Raw genomic sequence first — 22899 nt, forward strand, 5'->3', positions numbered from 1 at the left:
AGTATGGCTTTGTTGTTGGTTAGTTGCTAAGTTATGTCTGACTCATTGTAATCCCATTGACTTGTGCCCACCAGGCTCCTTTGTCCACGGCATTTTCCAGGCAAGAATACTGGAGTGGGTTGCCATTTTCTTTGCCAGTAGGTCTTCCCGACCTAGGGATCAAACTTGTGTCTCCTGCACTGGCCGATGGATTCTTCACTGCTGAGCCACCAGGGAAACCCATAGTATGGCTTATGAACATCCAAAAAAAAAAAAAGATAAAACGTATCAGTTCAGTTCAGTTCAGTTCAGTCGCTCAGTCATGTCCGACTCTATACGACCCCATGAATCACAGCACGCCAGGCCTCCCTGTCCATCACCAACTCCCGGAGTTCACTCAGACTCACGTCCATCGAGTCCATGATGCCATCCAGCCATCTCATCCTGGGTCGTCCCCTTCTCCTCCTGTCCCCAATCCCTCCCAGCATCAGAGTCTTTTCCAATGAGTCAACTCTTCGCACAAGGTGGCCAAAGTACTGGAGTTTCAGCTTTAGCATCATTCCTTCCAAAGAAATCCCAGGGTTGATCTCCTTCAGAATGGACTGGTCGGATCTCCTTGCAGTCCAAGGGACTCTCAAGAGTCTTCTCCAACACCACAGTTCAAAAGCATCAATTCTTCGGCTCTCAGCCTTCTTCACAGTCCAACTCTCACATCCATACATGACCACAGGGAAAACCATAGCCTTGACTAGACAGACCTTAGTCGGCAAAGTAATGTCTCTGCTTTTGAATATGCTGTCTAGGTTGGTCATAACTTTTCTTCCAAGGAGTAAGCGTCTTTTAATTTCATGGCTGCAGTCACCATCTGCAGTGATTTTGGAGCCCCCAAAAATAAAGTCTGACACTGTTTCCACTGTTTCCTCCTCTATTTCCCATGAAGTGATGGGACCAGATGCCATGATCTTCGTTTTCTGAATGTTGAGCTTTAAGCCAACTTTTTCACTCCCCTCTTTCACTTTCATCAAGAGGCTTTTTAGCTCCTCTTCACTTTCTGCCATAAGGGTGGTGTCATCTGCATATCTGAGGTTATTGATATTTCTCCCGGCAATCTTGATTCCAGCTTGTGTTTCTTCCAGTCCAGTATATGTGTATATATATATATATATATATATATATATATATATATAAGCTTAAATTTTCCAAAAGGGTGCACAAAACTGTTAAAAGTGGCTACATCTAGAATACTTGAATTAGGGGAAGGATGGGAAGGATTTTGTAGATCACTTTATATTCCTTCATACTGTTTTAATTTTCTAACATGAGCATTTATTACTTTTATAATTAAATTTCAATTTGTTAAAAAAATATTTTTTCAATTTTAGTCTTTGAACCAATTCCAAGACTTGTCCTTCTTTGTCACATGCATAGACGTCCTATTCTCTTTGCAGTCTGGTTGAAGCCATGTGACTACTTTTGGCCAATGAGCTGTTAGTGACTATGACATGTATCACTTCTGGAACAAGGTAGTAAGACTTCGATATCCCCAGGCTCTGTCTTTTTGTGCCCCCAAAACCCTGGAAGAAATATGATGGTACTATTGTGGCTGTTAGATAAAACAGGGCAAGCCCTTAACACGATTTGAGGAATGTTACACTTTTTTCTTTTACATGTTTCATTCCTGAAGGACATTCCTCTTTCGTATCTTAAGGGAATAGTGAAGTGTACTGTACCATGGAAAGGTTCCAATAAACATTTATTAATGGTACTATTCATTTTCCTTCCCTCATTCCTAGACATGGACCTGCAAACTATAGTGAACGCTATTGAAATTTTGAGGAGTATTATACCTGCCATCTTTGCAAATGGATAAGAAATGAAAGAATAGCTAAACACAAAATATTTTTGTAATTCAAGTGCATTTGAATTTTGCTAGTTTACTAAATTACCAAACGCTATATGTAACATGGATTCAATAAGCAAGTTCCTAGTATCTATTTGTACCAGGACCTTGAAAGTCAGAGATAACAGACTTAGAGCCAGATCTCACCAAGTCCACAGCCTAATTGGAAGGCAACACCTGGAAACAAGTAACCAGAAGAGAAAAGCTGATAGTATTCTGCATGAAGTCTTGTGGCTGAATAGAGAAATGAGTGGCTATTTATTTCTCTTGATCCAGGAAACCTTCAAAAAGAGATTCTATTTGATGGGAATGTGAGTCAGTTAAGCTATATATTTAGTTGTGAAGTTCAAACACATCCCAAATAAAGGTGTTTAAAATAAACACATGATAATTTTTACCCTTTGTTGATTGAATACAACAGAGTGAATTTTTGAGCTCTGTTTCCACGTATTTTCTCATAAAGATATATTTCTATTTAGTTTCTCTCTACTTTTAGTTAAATATAAGTATTTGCACTGCCCTTTGATTATCTGATGAATTTTCATTAGGGATTGGTAACTAGTGGTTTAGTATTTTAAGCACATAAAATTCAGCCCCAAATCAGATTTATGGCAATCTAGTAATTTAATTGAAAGCCATGGTTACAGCTCAGAAAGCCCGAGGTGTGATCAGATTGCACACTGAGCAGTGGATGGAGTGATGCTTAGTCAGCATGGTGTGCTGTTACCATGTTTCACCTGTTAAGGTGTAGGTAGAAAACCTACACGTTAAAATCACACAACAAAATTAGGTATCAATTACATGAAACTTAACATCTGACATCCATTTTTAATCTTCAGTTAACTTTTGAATAAAATCATCTCTATCAACTAAACTCAGAGTTACTGTCCACCCCCACCATCAACACCACAAACCTGTAGTTTATATTTTGTGTGAAATACCAAACTTGGCAGTAAAAATTCTTGAGTGTATATAAGTTTAATGTTAGGTAATCAATAACTAACTAGTAATTCTGTGTCCACTTTGCTGGAGTATTTATTCTGGTGTAGTTCTCAATTCCACTAAAATATATATTACTACCAAGTGTGACCAACTATGTCAACATTTTCCAACCTGATCACCAGACCAGCTAGTCAATATGTTTCTGGTCTCCCACATTCCTATTTGGTCACACTGATATTACAACTCAGTTCCATGTTCTTTCTTACATTATGCCTCTCTCAGCCTCCTGGAATCTGCTGTAGACAATGTAAATGTTCGCTAGCTAGGTGTTTAACCCTGTATTGTGACTTATATGTCTCAAAACAGAACCTGATTTTTATTATCCCCTCTCATAAAATTTTTAAATCTCTGTTAATATCTTAAAATATATATATAGTGTTTAACTCAGTAATCATACTTCTTGGAAGTCATTCTAAAGAAAACAATATCAATATAGGAAGTTCCACTATCTCTGAATCAGAAACATTGGAAACAAACTAAATATCCAACAAGATGAGATTACAAAATAGAATATTATACAGCCATTAAAAGTCAAGTTGCTGAAGATTGGTAAATTATAAATGAAATAGCTTCTGTATATTGGAACTGCTGCTGCTGCTGCTACTAAGTCGCTTCAGTCGTGTCCGACTCTGTGCGACCCCATAGACGGCAGCCCACCAGGCTCCCCATCCTTGGGATTCTCTGGGCAAGAAAACTGGAGTGGGTTGCCATTTCCTTCTCCAATGCATGAAAGTGAAAAGTGAAAAGGAAGTTGCTCAGTCGTTTCCGACTCTTCGCGACCCATGGACCACAGCCTACCAGGCTCCTCTGTCCATGGGATTTTCCAGGCAAGAGTACTGGAGTGGTCTGCCATCGCCTTCTCTGCAACAAAATGTTAACTGCCGTCATTTCTGGGGAATGAGAGTGTAAATGCATTTTCATTTTCTTACTCATTTATCTCTAAATTTCCTAAAATTCCTTCACTGAATTTGTTAGTTGTTCAGTCGTGTCCAGCTCCTTGTGACCCCACGGACTATAGCCTGCCAGGCTCCTCTGTCCATGGAGTAGCTCTTCCAGTGGGTAGCTATTCCCTTCTCCCAGGGATCTTCCCTACCCAGGGATCAAACCTGGTTTCCTGAAGATTCTTTGCCATCTGAGCCATCAGGGAAGGCCATTAGACATAAATTAAAAATGTAAAATAAATACATATGTGTAGAGTTGTACATTTTTCTCTAGAGTTTGTTTAGTAAGTCTAACCACTGAGTGCAATCATTTAAGCAGAATGAAACAACATCCAATAATACTCAGTCACTGTTTAATATCAAGAGGAAAATTGTCTTGAAAAACTCAGACTCATCCAGGTCATAAAATAAGAATTGCACAAAACCCTGACACTAACACTAAAATGTGTCTAACTCCATAACAAGGCAGTCAAATGCTGACACTTCAAATGCAAAGGCCATGTCAGTTCCTGTTGGTTCAGATCCTCTTTGGGCTTGCTGTTCTAGTCAAATTTAACTTGGCTTTTTAAAAACACTAAATATGAACTCTAGCCCATCTAGTACAGTTTGGCTGGGCTAGGTTAGGATAGGTGTTGACATGAAACCTCACCAAGACAGCCGACCCCCAATATCAGAAGAGAGTAGTCTGACTGTATTTAGAACAAAGAGGCTCCTTGTAGGTCTCAAGTTGTCCAGTTCACTGGTTCCCAGACTTTTAAATTTTAAAGACTATCCTATTTTAAGCAAAAATTAAGGAACCTACATTGCTAAATCTTTATTTTTCTACCTTTTATTCTCATCATTCTTTTATGAAAGAAAACACATTTTTCCATTAAAAAAATAAGGGCATGATCTCAAGGAAATGAAATTCTCAAGAAAAATAATTTGTCGGCCTTACACTAAAACCTATGTGTGACACAACCCAGTGAAAATGTTATCACCAAACGGAAGTAAGTGATCCTTCACTGGTATTTGGATACTCTTAAACCAGATGATGTTGGCTGATTTCTCTGAGGCTTTCCCTCAGAGGCTAAGGTGTTTTCATGGTTGAACTGACGAATTTATTATAAAATGAGCCAAGGCACAAAGATTTATTTGTCTACCCTTAAGTGACATTCCAGCAAGCATCAAGCAATTGCTTATTTGATAATCCAGATTAAATATTTTCTTAAGGTAAAAGGAGCATCACAGATCTACCCCTTCTAAGGACAATATTGTGCATCATTGTGGATTTGGGGTTTTTAGAATATTCATGCTAAGACCCATCTCACGGTAAACTCAGAGTCCTAGCTGAGTGCCAGAATTCCTTGTCTTGCTGAAATCCTCTAGCCTAAATGAAAGACAAAACCAAGCTATAGCTACTGTCTAGGACACATGAAAAACTCAGGGACATGACAGCAAGTTTACCCTGAGGACTGATACAGATACATCTCATTCCCACATGGCATACAGCAACAAGTTACCATAAAAGATCAAAATCACAATTCTAAATCTCACTTCTACAGCAGCAAAAACTGCTCATCTGGGACAGAGGGAATCCTTCCCTGATTGCCCTCTTTGTTTCCAAAGCGCTCATGTCATCCAAGAATATTTTCTAGCCAAGACCTAGTTCACTTCTCATAGCATATACATGAGGAAAATACAACTAATAACTCACTTTTCTTTGTTTCAAAATCATTATGTAGTAGTTCAAAGATAACGAAAGTTTTAACAAGACCCAAGGAGCAAAAGTAAAGGTAAAATAAAAAATTATTTCCTGCAGATGGTTGGTTTCAGCTAACACGCTTTAGGTAGTACTCAGACAAAGTATTCATAACCATGTTTTCTCCATAGTTTCTTAATCCAGATTCAAAGGTAGTGGTTTCTGTTATGAATATTTTATCAGATGAGAATAAATGCAACATTTTATTTGGATTACACCACTCAGAGAAAGAGGGAAATAGAGAGAGGCCAATAAATCTTAAAGAGTTAATTATTTATACAGAGAAAATTTACTTTGTATGTTGTGACTTGCTTTATTGGTATACTGCAGTTCGATTTAGATTAAGAAGCAGAAAGATTATTGTTTCCCAACAGAGAAGTATCATAAATAAATACAGCAGAGAATTTTTTTTGTATTTGTACCAAACCATCCACAAATATTTAGAATAAAAGGAAACATACATTCCTAAAATTCCTCAAGTTTAAACTCTTGAAATGGCATTTAGCTACACTTAGCACCAAAAATTTAGTGATGGAGCTAATCAGGTCAGGCCCTCTGTCTACAGGTGATGCCAGCTGGACTACTAGCATCATAAGTACTTCATCTTTGCTAGAATGTTTGCCAGCTTTCTGGTTCAGTTTCAATTCAGTTCAGTTCAGTCACTCAGTCGTGTCCGACTCTTTGCGACCCCATGGACTGCAGCACACCAGGCCTCCCTGTCCATCACCAACTCCTGGAGTCTACTCAAACTCATCTCCATTGAGTCGGTGATGCCATCCAACCATCTCATCCTCCGTCATCCCCTTCTCCTCCCACCTTCAATCTTTCCCAGCATCAGGGTCTTTTCAAATGAGTCAGCTCTTCGTATCAGGTGGCCAAAGTATTGGAGTTTCAGCTTCAACATCAGTCTTTCCAATGAACACTCAGGTCTGATCTCCTTTAGGATGGACTGGTTGGATCTCCTTGCAGTCCAAGGGACTCTCAAGAGTCTTCCCCAACACCACAGTTCAAGAGCATCAATTCTTTGGTGCTCGGCTTTCTTCACAGTCAAACTCTCACATCCATACATGACTACTGGAAAAACCATAGCCTTGACGAGATGGATCTCTTTTGGTAAAGTAATGTCTCTGCTTTTTAATATGCAGTCTAGGTTGGTCATAACTTTCCTTTCAAGGAGTAAGCGTCTTTAAATTTCATGGCTGCAGTCACCATCTGCAGTGATTTTGGAGCCCAAAACAATAAAGTCAGCCACTGTTTCCCCATCTATTTGCCATGAAGTGATGGGACCAGATGCCATGATCTTAGTTTCCTGAATGTTGAGCTTTAAGCCAACTTTTTCACTCTCCTATTTCACTTTCATCATGAGGCTCTTTTGTTCTTCTTCACTTTCTGCCATAAGGATGGTGTCATCTGCATACCTGAGGTTATTGACATTTCTCCCAGCAATCTTGATTCCAGCTTGTGCTTCATCCAGCCCAGCATTTCTCATGATGTACTCTGCTGGTTCAGTTTAGTTTACCTAAAAAACTGTTCCAAATACATTATTATTCTGTGAACAAGAATGTGCTATCATATAATATGACACTGGTTATCAGAAAGGTCCTATTGTAATTGAACTATATGTCTTCAATTATCATTATCAATACTGAGATTAAAACCTCTGCTGTTAGAAAATAAAATAACAATAAGAGGAAAGTTTAAAGGAAAGTTTCATTCCTTGGCATGAATTAGTAGTACTCAATAAATATTTACTAATTGGATGGATGGATGATTGTAGAGAGAATGATGAAAACTGACATTACAGATGCCAACCTCATAACCCTCAGAGAAGTATCAACAGATACAAGTCTGTGATGGTTGTCTTAATCCCAGGAAAAGTTACAAAATTATACCATACAGTTGAAAACAATGCCAGTTATAAAAATGTTTCATATATTGGATGTTCATTAGGATGGAAATGAATTTTAGCTTAAAATCAATAATAGAGCTTACATTTCAGCCAGGTTGGTAAAGGTGTGAATAATAAACCTGTGTACTGTTGTTGTAGTCATCCTTACTTTGAAGATGAAGTAACTAATATTCAGAGAGTTAAATAACTCTCCAAAGAAGATATTAACAGTGTAAGACAGATTTGAGGATTCAAATCCATGATTCTAGCTCCAAAGCCTTATCATCATTACATCATCCTGTCTTTACTCTTGAAACTGAGCTAGAATGGGTCCAAGAACTTGAAGTCTAAATTAAACAGTCCGTGGTACCATGTAACTTAACTGGCTATGTGTAGACATTGTCAGATACCAGTCATCTTCACAACTGCTGAACAAAGCCAAACCTCCCTGTCCCTCCATCTGTTATTCATAACTTGAGCTAAGATCAAAGGTAGCCCAGTAAGCTTCACGCTATAGTACTTGTAGTTCCAATCCAACCTCTTTCAGCCATAAGATAGGATTATACTTCTTCCTCCCCACTGGTTATACAGAAACATGTGACTAGTTCTAGTTCTTCCTGATATATTATGAATATAAGTGATGTCTCACTTGCAGGATGTAATGCTTAATTTCTGCTTCTCTACCTGAGCGCCCTCTCCTTCTTCTTGTGTTTAGCCTACTATGTTCCAGGTGGCAGTGGCTCCATCAGTGTGGGTTCCTGAGTAACTACAATGACCAGAACCCCCTCTGTGTATCTGCGGTGGACTACATGGTGAGTGAGAATAAAACTGTTATTTAAGCAACTAAGACTTTAAAAATTTTTTATATACAGCCCAATCTAACTGATCCTTGTTTTGCCATGACATAGTACATGTGTGCTGAGTTGTGTACAACTCTGTGTCCCCATGGTCTGTAGCTTGACAGGCTCTTCTGTCCATGAGACTTCCAAGGCAATTATACGGGAATGGGTTGCAATTTCCTTCTCCAGGGAATTCTCCAAACCCAGGAATTTAACTCACATCTCTTGTGTCTCCTGAACTGGCAGGTGGATTCTTTACCACGGTGCCACCTGGAAAGCCCTATCATGACATAGTTCAGTTCAGTTCAGTCACTCAGTCGTGTCTGACTCTTTGCGACCCCATGGACTGCAGCACACCAGGCCTCCCTGTTCATCACCAACTCCCGCAGCTTACTCAAACTCCTGCCCATCAAGTCGGCGATGTCATCCAACCAGCTCATCCTCTGTCATCCCCTTCTCCTCCTGCCTTCAATCTTTCCCAGCATCAGGGTCTTTTCAAATGAGTCAGCTCTTCGTATCAGGTGGCCAAAGTATTGGAGTTTCAGCTTCAACATCAGTCTTTCCAATGAACACTCAGGTCTGATCTCCTTTAGGATGGACTGGTTGGATCTCCTTGCAGTCCAAGGGACTCTCAAGAGTCTTCCCCAACACCACAGTTCAAGAGCATCAATTCTTTGGTGCTCGGCTTTCTTCACAGTCAAACTCTCACATCCATACATGACTACTGGAAAAACCATAGCCTTGACGAGACGGATCTCTTTTGGTAAAGTAATGTCTCTGCTTTTTAATATGCAGTCTAGGTTGGTCATAACTTTCCTTTCAAGGAGTAAGCGTCTTTAAATTTCATGGCTGCAGTCACCATCTGCAGTGATTTTAGAGCCCAAAACAATAAAGTCTCTCACCGTTTCCACTATTTCCCCACCTATTTGCCATGAAGTGATGGGACTAGATGCCATGACCTTCGTTTTCTGAATGTTGAGCTTTAAGCCAACTTTTTCACTCTCTTCTTTCACTTTCATCATGAGGCTCTTTAGTTCTTCTTTGCTTTATGCCATAAGAGTGGTGTCCTGTGCATATCTGAGGTTATTGAAATTTCTCCTCACAGTCTTGACCTGAGCTCGTGCTTCATCCAGCCCACCATTTGTCATGATGTACTCTGCATATAAGTTAAATAAGCAGGGTGACAATATACAGCCTTGACATACTCCTTTCCCTATTTGGAATTTGGAATCTCTTTCCCTTAATTACAGTGATGTGTAGATACAAAGCTGTATTGAATAAAAGTGAGGGGCCCATAGTTCAGGAAGTAACTATACGATATCTGTCAGAGAAGATATTAGAAAGTAAAGAGAAAATATGTACAGCAAATTTTGAGGAAAAGAAAAAATTACAAGAAAAATATATATTAAAAACATTAGTAAACAAGGAAAAATGTATGCAATCAGAAAATGGAGAGATGTTTCTCTCTCCTCAAACAAGGAGTTAGCACCATGCACAATCTAAGATTTTTTAAAAAAAATAAGAAATTTGAGTATTTAATCCATTAATGTATTTTAAAATATATTTCTTATCAGTTGAGCCCTTCCCTAAATAAAAATAAACTCTAGGAAGATAAGATATGTCTCTGTCATGTGCCTGAAGAATCTTTCAATAAAACTGAAAATTTGACATGCAAATCTTATATAACTACGTCAAGAAACAGAGCCAGAGAGAAAAATCCCCAAGAAACAAGACACCACCTGCATTTACATCTTCCAAATGAAAAGTGAAAAAGGAACAAATGTGGTCTCATTACTTTCCATCATGGGCAAGATTCTCACCACAACAATGACTATTGCACCAGATTATCAAACACAGAATCATATTGCAACTTCTGAAAAAATACAAAAAATATACACAAAGAAGAGCCAAAAGACCTCCACACAGGTATGCCTCACCTTGAATAACTCAGGCATTACATCACTAAAATAGCAAAAATTGAATAATATGGATAAAAGAAACATGTCTTATTAAGGTTTCCTTAATTATTAGAATTTTTGTAATTTTTTAAATTTACCTTTTTTGCAATTCTTAGTTCTCATATTTTTTAAAAGTAAGTTGTATTTACAACTTGTTCTGTTTTAGCCCTATTGATACAAAAAAAAAAAAAACAGTTTCTGGCAGGATTGCATTAATATCTATTTCAGGGTGGTGGATTCAAACATTTTCATTACTCTAAATAAAAAAGAGGAAGATTATATAATAAACTTTGACTTATGAAAACCAAGGTTCACAGCCATAGATGAGAATAACTGAAAGTGTCCATAAGCTGCTATTTCCAAACTTGTAAGGAAACTGTCCATGTCTATCAACAAGCTATAAAAAAAATTTTAGTCAGTTTGTGACTCCATGGACTGTAGCATGTCTGGCTCCTCTGTCCATGGAATTCCCCAGGCAAGAATACTGGAGTGAGTAGCCATTCCCTTCTCCAGGGGATCTTTCTGACCCAGGGATCGAATCTGGGTCTGCTGCATTACAGGCAGATTCTTTACCATCTGAGCCACCAGGGAAACTACAGACACCCTCAAAACCCTTAAACAGTCATCCCAAAATGATGTAGCCAATGTATACTTACAGTGAGCGCCCCCATTGACCAGACAGCATCAACAATAGAATATAGCCTGATGTGAATTATCCTAAAAAGAGACTGGGCTGATTTGTGTAATTAGGAAATCTTAAAACTCAACCAAGTCCATTCTCATTATCATAAGCCATTTGAACTGCTGTTTTTCTATCCAAGTTCCTTAGGGAAAAATTCCAAAGTAGGACTCTTCACAAAAGTCATATCTCCTAATATACTCTCTTCCAATTAGCAAGAAGTGGCACTTAGTGGAACTGTATCAACCAAAGGAAACTCAAAGATATACCTCATAGACTTTAAGTGTCCATGCATGCTGCATGCTTGGTCTTTCAGTCGTGTCTAACTCTTTGCAACCCATGGACTGTAGCCCACCAGGCTCCTCTGTCCATGGAATTTTCCAGGCAAGAATACTGGAGCAAGTTGTCATTTTCTCCTCCAGGGGATCTTCCTGACCCAGGTATTGAACCCATGTCTCCTATAGCTCCTGCATTGGCAGATGGATTCTTTATCACTAAGCCACCTGGGAAGCCTTTAAGTTTCCATAAAGCTGACTATTTTGTAAAAGTAATCCATGTACTTGGAACCGTTAAATATCACCTCTGGATGTATAATATAGTACTTATGTTCTGCAGATAATTGTTAGATAAGTTCTTGTCTCATATTCTGCACATAATTCTTGACTAGAAGATCAATCAAATATTCCTCTCCATAGACTAATGTCAACACCTAATTTAGTGGACAGGATATTAGTTTGATGAGGGTTGTGTATTCTCTAGCTATGGAGTCTAGTTATTTCACTCTTGATAGTGCTGCCACAGAACATCCTCCTGATTTCAAACAGCGGTTTGCATTGTTTCTGCAATATTCTCAGCACCAACATAGCGACTGACTCATCATTTACAATCAATATGTATTTGTTAAATGAATGAGTCAGTTTCCTTAGAACTGTATGTCATGCATTTTAGAGGAACCAAAGGAGAAAGAAAATAAGGGGGTAGATTTACCACACAGCTATTATGTTTGTGTTGGGGAGGGGATATTCTGCCCATTATACAGATGAGGAGACCAAGGCTTAATTTAGTAACTTGTGCAGAGTTGTCAAATTATTGAGTGACAGAGGTTATTTCCAACTCTGGTATCTCTGATTTAGAAGCCTATGCTCTTCCCAACATACCACATAGTTTAATCTCGCCTATCCCTAAACATCAAAACTTGTTTTCCCTTTTTCAAGCCTTTGATTGGTGTCCACCAACAATGAATCTCATTGCAACAGCCCCATTCACACTACACACTTTCACATCAGGTTTTCCCCCCAATTAGATGCCCTTCTTCCTCCCTAACTATGCGAACATTACTCTTCCTTCAAAAGCCATTTTCTATATGAAGTCTCACTTCCGTACCAGCCCATTCCTCTCTCAGTGTGAGTTGCACAACTTGGCTTCTGTGAGCATAAGTTAGCTCGGGCTATGTCCTTTCTGGAACCATTTTCTAAGTAGACTATTACTTCAATACCAAACACATTATAACTTCTTGTATTTCAGTTTCCCTTTAATTCCCCATCTTTCTTCTCCTCTGTGCTGAAATGTCATAAGTATAGTGCAACTGCTTCACTGCTGTTGAAAATGCTCTCATGCTAATTACATTCCCATCTTCTCAAACTGTATCATTTGATTCTTTTACAATAAATTAGAATTTGATGTAATGCACAAAAATTGCACTGGACTGAAAGTCACGAGATCTCATTTGACATTCTGTACAGTAAACTAGTTGCACCACTTTAGTCAAGTAATATAACTTCATTTTACATTTCAGTCTCCTCATCTGTAAAAGAAAGGATTTAGACTGGATGTTGCATAAATATAATGCTTATCTTTATATTATTTTAAATTGTGTTTCTAAAAAGAAAGATGATGTTTGTGGCCATGTACTTTTGCAGCCAGGCTTACTCAAGGTTTTCCCCACAGGGACACAATTCTCCCTTCAGTATCTTCCACCTCACTGGTAAGGTCCAGCAGATGCAGTGTGGAAAATACAGACATTAACAGAAGCTCTTTTCAAATTATAGCCAGTTTCCCAAAGCAAACCCCCACCAATCCACCCAGATATATTTAACACATGTGTTTCATAAATAATATGGTTTGTTAGTGAAAATCACAGTGGTCCCTAGCCTAAAACTCAGACTTCCACCTCTGTATGATGGCTTAGGAGTACAATAGAAAGTTCACATATGAGACTTGAGTCAAAATCATTTCCATCTTGCCAACCATCCTGTCTTGCCTTACATTGTAGCTTTTACTTAAGTTACCCACATGCACTGGAGTGGGAGACGGACTCAAAAATTCTGCATGGAGATTACATGAAGTGTATTATTAATCTAGGAAATACCTATATTTAAGCTCATGTGTCATGGGTGAACCTTAAAATTAAGGTAGCACAACAAATAACTCTGATAATTACAAAAAGATATAATAATGATATACAGCATTCATTACAAACCATTTTTTCCCTTCATACTTGCTTTCTTTAATTCATTGTTTCATTTACCCACCCATTCATGTATCCAATATGAACTTGCTGAGCATCTACTATGAATTCGTAACCAATCCAGATCCTCAGTTTCAATTTTGTCATATGAGATGAAGTACAAGAATTATTTTGCTTCTAGAACATGTTATAGAAATGTAAAAAATAAGCAACTTAAAACTTAACAATGGAAGGAAGGCAGAAAGCACATATTTGACTTAAAGGGGAAAAGTCTCCAAAAAATCAGAAAAAAAAAAGAAGGAAGACTTCTAAGAACATAAAAGATGTTAACTTCATCTACACAGGAAGAGAAATCATGGTTGATAAATTAATTAAAGTCATGTCCTCAGGAATGACTGGAAAACATTCTATATCACCTTGACTTGTGTATGCTATTCAAAAGAAGTAACCATAGTTGTTAAGTTAGTTATATCTTATAACTTTACAGCTGACAAGTTATTCAATCATTAATAGATACTCTACTGGGAAATCATTACCTTTCTTAATAGAATCAAATAACCTGACATTTTGCTTTCATTGAATCAAACAGTATTAGAGAAACTGACATGTTAAAATTTTATATATTACACCATGAAAATTAGGGTCTTAGGTAAGCAAATGTTTTCTTTCTTACCTTTGTTACAGGATTTAGCCTTCCGGGCTTTCAGATTTTTAAATACTTTAGATAAGCAGTCTTTTTAATCAGTTAAAGGAAAAGGAAGCAAAAACTCTAAAGCCCTTAACAAAATGTCTCAGAAAATTAGTATCCAAAAGACACTGGGACCCCAACATTTCTAGGGGGAAAAAAGAGGCAAAAAAGGACTTTGGAGTATCTTGTAAATATGTCAATTTATTTTATTCCATTTACTTATGGGTTGTTGTTGGTTTCATCTTTCTCTAACTGAACTTAACAAAGCTAATCACAGCACAGTTGTTTTGAATGCCTCCTAATCAAGCATTTTACAGGGCACTTTACAGCATTTAGCTGATTTCTCCTTGAAAAGCACTCTCTATTGTATACATAGTATTATCTCATTTTGTCAAAAAAAAAAGGGAAAGGCTCAGATAGGTTAGGCAACTTTCACTGGGTTACCCAGCTAGTATGTGCTGGGTACTAGGATTTGAGCAGCAGTCCAATTCCCAGACCTGTGTTTTGAGGATCTCTTTTACTGAACTAAACACCTATTTAGTTGCCTCACTTTATTTAGAATAAAAATGCTGAAAAACCCAGGACTATATGTTAATCCCTATTTGGTCAGGTTGCTTAATAACAGAGAACTCTGCTCCAGATATGCTACCAATGTGTTCCACTGGTCATTCAGGGAACCAGGTGAGACTATCTGAATGGTTCAATATAAAGTTTTATCACTGATGACCAGACACTTCAAGTTGAATTTAGGACGAATTGGTAAAAATAGTTTGCATTCCTATGAAGGCTGTTTGCTGCACATAGTCATTTTCATTTACTTTTTTTAAAATTTAGTTTGACAAGAAATATAACTGTCAACTTGCTGAAATCTGAGAAACAGCAAGTTAATAATCGCATGACTAGGTCCCCTCTCTAGGACTCTGATTATGTGAAGTAAATAAACTTGTGACTTCCACCAAGTGCATTTTTTAAATGAGGCACCGTCCTATCAAATTATGTAAATAATTCAAAACTTCCCCTTGTGCATCCTTCCCCACTATTTGTAAGTCACCCAACAATTTGCAAAAATAGCCCAGGGAAATGTTTTGGGTGGGTTTTTGAAGATATTTTTAGCTAAAGTGGTAGAGGTTTAAAATACAAGCCTGGGAGTGTCTGCCATTTAGAGAAATCACCTGCTCACACAGTTCCATGGAGAAGTGGAATGTTTTAATGTGTGTCATTCAGAACAACATGTGGACTACATTAAGCCAGGTTAGAGAAGGTCACGCCACGCGACACAGCTGAGCCACATATAATCGCAAGCAATACAACTTGCTCAGTGCAACATAAATTTAAACAGGAGTAGGGTTTTTTTTCTTCTCAAAACGAGGTAACAGCTGCTGTAGATAACAAAGTGCTCATACTACCCCACACTGAGAGGGGTTTGTGCTTTGACATGATCTGAATTATATGTAGGTAGTTTAGTACATCTATATTTAGGGGCATCTCTAAATATGAACAATAGGTGTTTGGGTGAATAGAATACATTCTCTAAGCGGCATGAACCTCATGTTTTTTTAATAACCAATTGTGTAATTTTCTCCCAGTGAATAAGAAGCATTTTAAAATACAGCCTTAAAAACTAGACAGTAGAGACAATTTTTTGGCCTGGACAAGCTGGCTTCTGAGCCAATAGGCCAAATATTTAGTCTTCTTATTTAGACTAAAGATAAAATACTCTACAACTGCAGACATTAAGGAAGCTCAGAAAAAAGAAAGCAGCATTGAATTATGATAAAACTAGAAGTAGGAGAAAGTGGAGAGACGTATTGCTGAAGACCACAACAGTTAATTTCCAAGAAAAGCCAGTATGTAAATGGCATTGGCAAGTATGATAGTCCGGAGAATATTAGGAGGTTTGTTTTTTGTTTGTCTACTTCCTCCTCCTAGGGTAGGGTGTAACATTATAATTTGAATTACCTTAAATTTGGACAACGCTTTTAACATTCAGACTTAGATTCTCACTTAAGCCTCATAAGAACACTTTGAGTGGGGAAGAACAAATCTCTTCCAGAGAAATCCCCCAGCACTGGTCACTCCCATCATGTCCGCACTCTCCTGCCCAAGAAACACTGCACATCCCTGTACAAATATCATTAACCATGTGCTAGCTTGTAAATCTATTTGAAGCCCCAAACTCTTAAAAATATGGGGAGGTTTTTGCAACATCTATTTTGGATTACTCAACAAATATGACGGAGAAGGCAATGGCACCCCACTCCAGTTCTCTTGCCTGGAAAATACTAGGGGCAGAGGAGCCTAGGCTGCAGTCCATGGGGTCACTAAGAGTCGGGCACGACTGAACGACTTCACTTTCACTTTTCACTTTCATGCATTGGAGAAGGAAATGGCAACCCACTCCAGTGTTCTTGCCTGGAGAATCCCAGGGAGAGGGGAGCCTGGTGGGCTGCCATCTCTGGGGTCGCACAGAGTCAGACATGACTGAAGCGACTTAGCAGCAGCAGCAACAAATATGAATCCGTTTCATTGAACCAACCTTTGGACGGTACAAAAACAAGTCAGATATCTCAATTAAAAAGGTGAAATTTCTGCTTGAGAAACAATTTGGGGGCTACAACAAGTATAGTACAGCTCTGTTCTGTAGAATACAATCAATGACTGTCTCAGAAATAACTTTTATGGACTGCTTAGTATGTGCTGAGCACACTGCTTTACCCACTAATTTAATCCACATAAGAAAATAATAGTAACAACAGCAAAAGAATATTTAGGTTAAAATTGGTCCAAATTTGGGCTTTCTTGGTGGTTCAGCAGTAAAGAATTCACCTGCCAATGTAGGAGGCACGGGGTTCAACCCCTGATCTGGAATGACCCCACATGCCACAGAGCAACTAGGTCCCGGAATCATAACTATTGAGCCTGTGCTCTAGAGTCTGGGAGCTGCAACTGCTGAAGCCCACACGCCCTAGAGCCTGTGTTCCACAACAAGAGAGGCTACCGCAGCGAGAAGCCCTCACACTGCAACCAGAAAGTAAGTAGTCCCCACTCGTCGCAACTAGAGAAAAGTCTGTGCAGCAGCATAGACCCAGAACAGCCAAAAATGAAAGAAAGAAAGAAAAAAGTTGTTCAAATTCATAAAGTTAATATATGGCAGAACAAGAATTAAAACCCAGAAATTGCCAGTGTCAGAGCCACATCACCTAATTAAACACCTATCCTCTTAATGTCCTCTCCAAACTTCATCTACAGTGAGAATTTTCTCTCCATGCTCAGGCTAAATATGTTTTTCTTGGAATATTTGGTCCTCAAGTTCTTAAAAGTGAGCACATGATATTTTAACAAATAAACTGAAAACTTCTTTTGGCCAAGGACTTTATAAATTATTTCTGTTTATCCTTCACATGACTACCTGTATGTTAGATACAATGTAGGCATTTAATGTGTGCTGAATTTAAATGTGTTCTCATCCACATCAATGCAACTGTTACCCCATCTTCCCTGATCTGTTCTGACACCACCAGAGAAGGAGTTGATGTTCTGGAAATACGACTAGACTTACAAAAGACCTGAGCTTCATATTAGTTGTATGACACTATAAAATCCATTCATTATCGTCTTCCTCTGAACTTTGCTTCCCTCATCTGTAAAATTGGGAGGTGCATAATCTATTTCAAGTGACTTCCCTGGTGAGCAGTGGATAAGAATCCACCTGCCAATGCAGGGGACACAGGGTCAATCTCTGGTCTGGGAAGATTCCACATTCCTCAGAGCAACTAGACCCATGTGCCGCATTTACTGAGCCCCTGCTCTAGAGTCCAAGAGCCACAACTAGAACCTGTGGTCCGCAACAAGAGAAGCCACCACAATGAGAAGCTTCTGCCCTGCAACAAAGAGTAGCCCCCATGCGCCACAGCAAGAGAAAGTCTGTACAAGGCAACAAACACCCAGCATGGCCAAAAACATTTTAAAATGTCTATTTCACAAAGGTAAGATATTATCGGATTTTTCTTTGAATCTTTTTGTGCTCTACACAAAAGGCAGGAAGATTTAACATATAAACTTTAAGTATCTGCTATGGATAGTAGCCAAATTTTCTGGATTTATGTATCATTCATTCATAACCGCTTATTTTATGTAGGTACTCTTCTGGAGGATGGTTATACAATGGTAAGGAAAAGCAGACTCAATCTCTGCTCTCATGGTATTCATGATCTAATGGAAGGCCAGATGTTATATCCGAATATCATTTTATTTTAACACTTCCATTATTAAAATTCTACTACTTCAATGTTTATTAAGGGAACTTTCATGAGTTAATTTAATATCCATCAGATCTGTGATCCTAATAACTGAAATTTCTTATAAAGTAACAAGAGTAAAAATTACACATGACACAAGAAGTACAATGCCTACAATGAGGGAGACCCAGGTTCAGTCCCTGGGTCAGGGAAGATCTCCTGGAGAAGGAAATGGCAACCCACTCCAGTATTCTTGCCTGGAAAATCCCCTGGATGGAGGAGCTGGTAGGCTACAGTCCGTGGGGTCTCAAAGAGTCGGACATGACTGAGCGACTTCACTTTCTTTCTTTCTAGAAGTACAGTTGCCCACATTTCTGAAGTGTTACCAGTCATGAGCAGAGCACTTGGGAATTTCAGAAACCATCATAAAATCACAAATATTTTTTCAGCTCGAAAGTGTTGTGCTTAAAGTATCCCCAGTATAGGTGTAACTCAGATTCTACTTCAGCAAGATAAGCAATTAGGCTAATGTAGACAACACGGTTTTGATTATCTCCATTGTATTGCTGGAAGGAATGTAAAAATAAAGAGAAGCATTTCAATACTTACATGATGGTATTCCATATTATATTTGATATTCTGGCAGACTGAATTCTCAACAGAAAAAATTAGGCATTATTATTTGCAGAATTTATTATACTATGACATTCATACCAACAAGCCTGTTAAACCTGGCATTGTTTTAAAAATGTGTTCATGTTCAAATCTTCATTCTGCAGGATTACACTTTTATTTACTTTTATTTCTCATTAAAAAGATATGATATGTTTAATGTTAATAATTCCATAACAACCAATTAAAAGGAAATGTAAAGAATAGAACTTGCATAAGAAAGGAAGTTACTGCAATGGATTTCAACAAATTCCCCAGCTGGCTAAAGATTTATCATGCTGGGCACCAGCGTAGGTAAACCTTCCATGGCAAACTTTCAAGGACCTGTCATTCATGGCCATGCCCCCTGTCCTCTCGTCTTCTTTTAAAATGCCAGTCGTGTATGGGTGAAGCACATGTTTCTTCTGCCAGTGCCTGCTCAAGCAGTTTACTAATTTGTAGCTCGGTAAACCTTTCACTGCACTGAGCACCTTGAGGTTAGCACATCTCTAATCATTATTTGATAACAGAAATCTGCAAGCATCACATCCCTAGTAACAAGAACATTGTATCTTAGCAACCGGCCTTGATATTCAAACAATTTCATTAAAGCGTAGCACCTCTTAGCAGGTGGGTGAGTGTGAGTGTTGATAAACATTTATAACATGATCAGCCATTGTGTTTGCCAACACTATAATCAGCATGACAAATTTATGAATTTGTTTACAAGCTCCTAGATAGCCAATCTATGTAGGTAAACTACATTTCAGACAGGTTGGGAAATCTGAACATCAGATCCTTATTTGAAATGGAGAGTTTCTTTAGAAACCTATCAATTTAAGAGACTGCCAAGCTGTTTTCAGCACAGAGACATCATTAATATTTCCATTGTGGTTTAAACTTTAAATAGTAGTGTTGAATTTAAATGCTTCAGGAGCAAAATCTGAGTAGGAGCTTCAGCTACACTGAGATTCATTAGGACCATGTTATGAAGGAACTGCCTCTTAAATTTTTTCTTCTCATATGGACAGAGCTAACTGATATATTTCTTGTGTCCAAAGGATCTATTTTATGAATGGCTAAAAGAAAACAAATGTGGTGAACTTCTCATTTATTTAAAAAAGCTTTTCTGTTAATAATTTACTACAAATTTTAAAATGTATTATAAATATATTTATGTAGACATTCATTTAAGGAATTACTTATATGCCATCACCTCATGAATTGGTCCAACATGAACAGACTTTTTCCATCTATTTACTTCAATCGAATACCTACCGGTGGTATCAGGATTTGAATGAAATTTAATTTTCCATTTTAAAGAGATTTTTATATCTTTTTCCCTGGGGAATGATCAGGAAACTCTGTATGAATATTTTCAAAATTGAAAGTCTTCTAACCTGGAAAGTACTACCAGAGTAGTACTTAATTATATAACCAGTTCCTAATATTACTATAAGATCTCAAACCTGGGATTGTCCAAGTGTTACCAAGTATAAAAGTTCACTAAGGCATGTACTGCCAAACAGGTAGAAGAAAAACAAGGATTTTTATACTTTCTGAAGTTTGAACCTTGAACCCAACAGCACACAGTTACAACGGGGCCCCTGGGCTCCTCATCCCTGAACAAGCTATTAATCTACCTGAAATAGGTGAACCTCAGTGAAGCATTATCAAATACGTAACAAGCTCCCTTTCAAATTAAAACCAGTCATGATGAAAAACAAGTTTGTTGACCTAGCTTGTTCACAATGAACCATGACACGTCAGTTAATAACTACCACCTGGGTAACTCCAAGCTTCAAGAACTAGCATGACAATGTTGGAAAGATTCAGAGACCAAAAAAAAAAAAAAAAAAAGTAGAGTACAGCTTGGAAGACCAAAAGCTCTGTGTTCAAATATTGCTGTTGAAAAGTCTTCAGGAAGACAGAAAAAATTGGAAATTTCAAAAGTTGTAGTCAGAAAGGATGATGATCTGGGGATTTCTCCAAAGTAAAAATAACAAAAATTATCTGAATTTCTCTACATGATACCATTGGCGTGGGGTAAAAGACAAAGGAGTTCAGAAGTGGAGAATGAGGCAGTATTTACCATACACATTAGGTTAATTGTTATACTTACTAATTTAGCAATTAGGTATACTTACTAATTTAGCAATACATTTTGGTCTAGTCTTTAAACTTCTGTTTATATAAGCACTTTCAACTTGTCAATTATTTAGTAGTTTCTTATGTTCCTAAACTAACTTTTCTTAAAAACTATTCATTTCTCATGAGAATTTTAAACTTCCTGTTTTCTATGTGAATTTTGGGGCAAAAATCAGTGTGTTTGTGATTGCAAGTATGTGTGAATACATGTATATGCCTGTGCCTGTGTGTAAATGAGTGTGGGTATGAGTATGAGAGAGGATGTTATTAGTTTATTCTGCTTACTGACTTCACTAGATAATTCTACATCTTATTTTTATAAGTCTGCTATCAAAATTCATTGACTCAGTGTTGGATGGGCTACTTCCTACACTGTAGATGTGTGATCATTAAAATGTTAGATTTCTAAATATATATAATAGAACATAACTAATGCAAGGGTTCCAGAAGTTCCAGAAGTAAGAAAGCTTTTCTGTGCAGTATCTTGCCTTCAAAACAGTGGATTATCTTCCAGTTAAACAAAACAAACCAAAAAAAGTAGATAACACCATACTCCCAATAGCCCCAGCTAGTGAAGACCATTTAGAGCTGGCTTTCCCTGCCCATGGAAGACAGATAAAGGTATACTACAGGCTTTAGAGACCCACCTCCAAGGGGCAGGTGCCACTAGAGTCAGGCCCCACTGTCAAGGCAAAACCTCGAGTTTTGTGTAACAATATTAGATGGTATATACTCTCTGTAAAGAATTCACCTGATAGGACTTCAAGTATACTTTTCACTCTGGTTACTCAGACATAAGTTTCTGCCAGAATACTTTAGACCAAATAATAGTCTATTTCATTGACCATATTAAAAGTCAGAAAGACTCTGAGAAAGATGACAGGTAAGAAAAGTGATTTTACTAATGAATTCAAACATCAGCATAAACCAGTGCTATTGTTACTACAAAAGGAACACTTTTTATAATAAGCTACTGAGCAGTTTGCTGTTAGCAAACTGTAAGAACTGAAAATTCCACAGAGTTCATTGTGCCTGATATCTGTGTGGTACTTGTCATCAGAAGGTAGCAAGGTACAGGATAAATATTAACTCGCAGATTCTGTCAGTTTTGCAGCACTTGGAGTTTATAAACTCAGACTTTTAGTCAAAATTACTCCCAAATTGCACTTTACTTCATTTCCCAGGACAAGAATAAATTTTACATTTCCACACAAAGTTTGAATATAAATCAAAAGTTATTATACCCCTGAAACTCGAATTTCTAAACCTCCCCTTTCTCATTCAGAATTCATTCTCTTTTTTAGATTAAATTAATGATTGATTTATCTGGCATAAACAAGAAAAAAAGTGTATTGCTTTAAGAAATAAAGCCTCATTATCAACAATGAGGTTTAAGTAATCTTCATTGAAAGAATGCCTTTAAAATTTTATCATAAATGTTGGGGTTTGCTAAGACAGAGTAAACCAAAAGCAAATTTAGTCTTTCCTAATTACTCCAGGCCACCACTATGACCATTCACAACTGAACTATCTTGTAATATAGATCTGACATATAGAGGGCTATTGGCTCCCAGAGTAAATATTTCAGACTAAAAATTCTTTTTCCATTTTTGTATCTCATTTTGTGGACTTAAAATTCTCCTTTTCCATAAGCTTCCAAGCTACTTATAACAATCTCTACTCCCATCTATCTTATTTCTAGTATAATGCTAGTCAGGAGACCAGACACTTGAGCTAGAAGACTAAACTGGTCATGAGTGAGAGCCTGTGGCTGTTGTCA

At 37.7% G+C, this 22899-nt stretch overlaps 1 long non-coding RNA gene across 1 annotated transcript in view; it reads right to left on the reverse strand.

Annotated features, from left to right (window-relative positions):
* Positions 1–4158: 4158 nt before the first annotated feature.
* LOC138433979 (uncharacterized) overlaps positions 4159–22899 on the reverse strand; it is a 177365-nt gene continuing 158624 nt past the window's right edge. The window contains exon 9 of the long non-coding RNA XR_011254557.1: positions 4159–7090. This is a non-coding gene — a long non-coding RNA (uncharacterized lncRNA). The remainder of the gene's footprint in view (positions 7091–22899) is intronic.

This window comes from Ovis canadensis, chromosome 2 (genome assembly GCF_042477335.2).
Source record: "Ovis canadensis isolate MfBH-ARS-UI-01 breed Bighorn chromosome 2, ARS-UI_OviCan_v2, whole genome shotgun sequence".
In the NCBI taxonomy this organism is placed as follows: domain Eukaryota; kingdom Metazoa; phylum Chordata; class Mammalia; order Artiodactyla; family Bovidae; genus Ovis; species Ovis canadensis.